Source organism: Panthera uncia (assembly GCF_023721935.1).
Source record: "Panthera uncia isolate 11264 chromosome C1 unlocalized genomic scaffold, Puncia_PCG_1.0 HiC_scaffold_3, whole genome shotgun sequence".
NCBI lineage: Eukaryota > Metazoa > Chordata > Mammalia > Carnivora > Felidae > Panthera > Panthera uncia.
In genome coordinates this window covers 63,991,754-63,996,916 of record NW_026057584.1, presented here as the reverse complement: position 1 = coordinate 63,996,916, position 5,163 = coordinate 63,991,754, and positions in this window count along the sequence as shown.

The window sequence follows — 5,163 nt, the reverse complement described above, 5'->3', positions numbered from 1 at the left end:
GGGAAGCACAGCACTAATTCAGGCTGCAGCATCATCTGCTGTGCGTCCATCTGTACAGGAGCGGATTGTCACAGACGATCAGGTGCAGATTTGCCCAGACACATCGTCCGCAAGATGGCCAGCCAGGAGAGTCTTCAGAATTATTTTCCTCACCATTTTTGCTAAGTATACAATTCTAAGGGAGCAAATTTCTTGGCAAAGATTTTTTCCCCCTAAAGAAAAAGCTTTTACTTAGAGTGGAACAAAGAAAGCACAGGCTTCAAGTCCATAACTGAATCCTAGCTCTGGCACTTGCTAATTGGCAGCCTTGAGCACGTACATTATGCAAACCCTCTGAACTTTACTTCCTTATTTATAACATGGGGTGACGAGTTCATTTATATATGGGGCTGTGGGGGAAATTAAAGGAGATAATAGCCATTTTCTTCTTATGCTACATAAAAACAGGATTTGGATGTTCACTATTGTGTCCCCCACACTTAAGCATAGCAATGGCACATAATAGGTGCTTAATAAATAGGTGTTGAAGGAATGAATGTGTGAATAACACTATCCTTTATAACTGACATGTAGGGACATGTCAGAGCTAATTTCTTCTTTATTTCTCCCAAAGGGAAAAATCAGCTCTCCCTCTCAGCCTCTGTTCCTTCCTAAGGAGATTACTTCCCAGGACTGACTGTATGTCTGCTATGCTAAGAACTTTTTCAAACTTTTTCTTCTTTTCCTCTTTTTTTTTTTTTTGTTTGTTTGGGTGTTTTGTTTCTTGCATCCGTGTCTTCCACTCCATTGGCTTATTCCACTGAGCTTCCCGGAAAGGACAAATTGAAGCTAAATTTTTTAGTACTTTCATTTCTAACATGTTGTTATTCTAGATGGCTACTGATAATTAATTGCACTGATACAGAATTTGAATCTGAAATTTTTTCCCTCAGAATTTTTAAGGTGATTCTCCAGTGTTTCCTATAATCTGGTATTGCTTATTAAAGAAAATTTGAAAAATGTAAGTAAGTGTAAGAAAGATAAAAAGCAACGGTAATCCTGCTACCCAGAGACACCCCTGTTCACATTGTGATATATACCTTCCCAGAACACACATTCAGCACACATACGTACACACGCATGAAGGCCACATTGTATATATAGTTTCGCATAACTTTGTGTCCTCATGTCATCATATATAACTGAATTACTTTTAAGACCCTTTTCAACCCTAAAGATCAATAGTTCTATGACTTGTTAAGAAGAGATTGTGACATAGGCATGGTGTCAGTAAGAGTAGCAGACAGTTTAGGAGTTAGTTTCATTGATACAAGCGTGAAATAGAACTGGGGCAAAGGAAGATAAGGTTAACTGCCTGCCAAGTGCTTTTCATTTAGGGACACAGAAGATTCTCAGTGAGTGTGAGGGAATCAAAGACATATTACAGATGAGGCTCAATAAATCATCTGAGTATAACCTACAGTCAGGAAAAGCATGTTAGGATGGAGAAAAGGGCCCAGCAGAGCCTCCCGGGAAGAACATCTTGTGCAGCCTTTGGGATAAAAGGGGATTATATATAAGCAAAGTGCTCAAGGCCCCACACAGGAGATAGGCAACCAGTGCCAGTTTCAAAGGCTCGCAATGAAAGATGACAGCAATGACAGAACACGTTTGCCTAACTGAACACACAAAGTCCCCGGCACTGGTTAGTGCACATCGCCTAGGTGAGATTCAAAGACAAATGGAGAGAAGTAAAGAAGAAGAAGGTAAAGGAAAATAGAGCAAGTAGCTATGGATGGAGGCATGGTACACAGAGATGAGGGCTCCAGCTGAGGACAGAAGCAAGAAGCATGTATACAGCAAAGACACCTTCACGGTGCTGACTCCTGGGGTGTGATGGTGGTACCAATCCGCCCTTCTCTTGTTTCCCACTGTAGTAACAGCAAAAGTTTACAGTGAGTTGTGGCAGCACTGAAAATCAGAAATAAATACCAACCATCCGACACTCTGGGAGGAATTTCTACTGGACAAAGCCTACAAGGGGTCATGTGGTTACAAACAGCAGTGCCAAGCAAATGCTGCACCATGTGAGACAGAACAGCGTGTCCATGAGGAGAACGGGGCAGGAGAGAAGATGGAGTGAGAGAGACGCCTCCCCACCCCTCTCGTCCTGGATAGATCCTTACCTCAAAGATGTGAATCCTAAGCCAGAGAGTAAAGCATGCACACACACATGTGCACATTCATAGGAACCTCAGTGATCCCTCTGTTCCCATATACCGAGAGCTACCCTCTAGTGCAAGGAGAAAATGGTAAGAGCAGACAGGAGGTAGATGACATTGTCATATGCAATCAGGCTTCAGGAAGGCATATAAACAGGAAGCTTCAAGGAGTAATGCACTCTGGAGATTGTATTTCTCATGCTTCTGCTTGAAATTTCAGAGAAAATTCAAAAGTAAATGTGCAGACAACTCCTAATATGAAAGAATGAATTGCTTTCCACTGAATCCGAAGAACAGGAAGCAGTAGACAATCTTTCCTTCATTCAAGAGAGCTGCATTAGATCACATTTGTCAGAATCAGCCCTGGACAGCCCTGGCAAGCTCCATGTGGAAGGTAAGGGAACCATTAGTTCCTAACATATTGTACTTATAGAGCTATCTTCTGGGGAATATAAAGCCCAAGAGAAGTGAAAAGGTGCCATGGATTGGAAGGGGGGAAGGGAAATACTTCATAGAAAACAAAAAAAATTAGAAAGCACTTGTGGAAATACCTTGCTTTATTGTGCTTTGCAGATATTGCTTTTTTTTTTATTTTTATTTTTTTTACAAATTGAAGGTTTGTGGCAACCCTGTATAGATCAAGTCAACCCTGTTGGCGACACTTTTCCAACAGCATTTGCTTAGTTCATGTCTCTGTGTCACATTTTGGCAATTCTCACAATTTTTCAAACTTTTTCATTATTATTATATTTGCTACGGTGATCTGTGATCAGTGATGTTACTACCATATTGGTTTGGAGGCACCGCAAACCACACCCTTAAAAGACCGTGAACTAGGGCGCCTGGGTGGCTCAGTCGGTTAAGCGTCCAACTTCACCTCAGGTCACGATCTCACGGTCCGTGAGTTTGAGACCCGCGTCGGGCTCTGGGCTGATGGCTCAGAGCCTGGAGCCTGCTTCCGATTCTGTGTCTCCCTCTCTCTCTGCCCCTCCCCCGTTCATGCTCTGTCTCTCTCTGTCTCAAAAATAAATAAACGTTAAAAAAAATTTTTAAAAAAAACCCCGTGAACTTAATTGATAAATATTTTGTGTGTTCTGAATGCCACTGGGCATTCCCCTCTCCTCAGGTCTCCCTATTCCCTGAGACACAACAATGTTGAAATTAGGCCAATCAATGACCCTACAATGGCCTCTAAGTATTCAAGTGAAAGGACGTGTCCAGTCTCTCACTTTAAATCAAAAGCTAGAAAGGATTAAGCTTAGTGAGGAAGGCATGTTGAAAGCAGTCACAGGCCCAAAGCTAAGCCTCTCATACCAAGTTGTGAATGAAAAGGAAAAGTTCTTGAAGGAAATTAAAAGTGCTGTTCCAGTGAACACATGAACGATAAGAAAGTAAAGCAGCCTTACTGCTGATGTGGAGAAAGATTTAGTGGTCTGGATAGAAGATCAAATCAGCCACCACATTCTCTTAAGCCAAAGCCTAATCCAGAACAAGGCCCTAATTTTCTTCAATTCTCTGAAGCCTGAGAGAAGTAAGGAAGCTGCAGAAAAAAAGTTGGAAGCAGAGGTCTAGCAGAGCTCGCTTCAAAAGGTTTAAGGAAAGAAGCCATCTCCATGACATAAAGGTGCAAGATGATGCAGCAAGTGCAGATACAGAAACTGCAGCAAGTTATCTGGAAGATCTAGCTCAGATCATTAATGAAGTTGGCTACACTAAACAACAGATTTTCTTTTTTTCATACGAAATGTATTTTCAAATTGGTTTCCATACAACACCAGTGCTCATCCCAACAGGTGCCCTCCTCAATGCCCATCACCCACCCTCCCCTCCCTCCTACCCCCCCATCAACCCTCAGTTTATTCTGTTTTTAAGAGTCTCTTATGCTTTGGCTCTCTCCCTCTCTAACCTCTTTTTTTTGCTTCCCCTCCCCCCATGGTCTTCTGTTAAGTTTCTCAGGATCCACATAAGAATGAAAACATATGGTATCTGTCTTTCTCTGTATGACTTATTTCACTTAGTATAACACCCTCCAGTTCCATCCACGTTGCTACAAAAGGCCATATTTCATTCTTTTTCATTGCCACGTAGTATTCCATTGTGTATATAAACCACAATTTCTTTACCCGTTTATCAGTTGATGGACATTTGGGCACACCCCATAATTTGGCAATTGTTGAAAGTGCTGATATAAACATTGGGGTACAAGTGCCCCTATGCATCAGCACTCCTGTATCCCTGGGGTAAATTCCTAACAGTGCTATTTCTGGGTCATAGGATAGATCTATTTTTAATTTTTTGAGGAACCTCCACACTGTTTTCCAGAGCAGCTGCACCAGTTTGCATTCCCACCAACAGTGCAAGAGGGTTTCCATTTCTCCACATCCTCTCCAGCATCTATAGTCTCCTGATTTGTTAATTTTAGCCACTCTGACTGGCATGAGGTGGTATCTCAGTGTGGTTTTGATTTGTATTTCCCTGTTGAGGAGTGATGTTGAGCATCTTTTCATGTGCCTGTTGGCCATCTGGATGACTTCTTTAGAAAAGTGTCTATTCATGTTTTCTGCCCATTTCTTCCCAGGATTATTTGTTTTTCAGGTGTGGAGTTTGGTGAGTTCTTTATAGATTTTGGATACTAGCCCTTTGTCTGATATGTCATTTGCAAACATCTTTTCCCATTCTGTTGGTTGCCTTTTAGTTTTGTTGATTGTTTCCTGTGCAGTACAGAAGCTTTTTATCTTGATGAGGTCCCAATAGTGCATTTTTGCTTTTAATTCCCTTGTCTTTGGAGATGTGTCAAGTAAGAAACTGCTGCAGATGAGGTCAGAGAGGTTTTTTCCTGCTTTCTCCTCTAGGGTTTTGATGGTTTCCTGTCTCACATTCAGGTCCTTTATCCATTTTCAGTTTATTTTTGTGAATGGTGTAGGAAAGTGGTCTACTTTCATTGTTCTGCATGTTGCTGTCC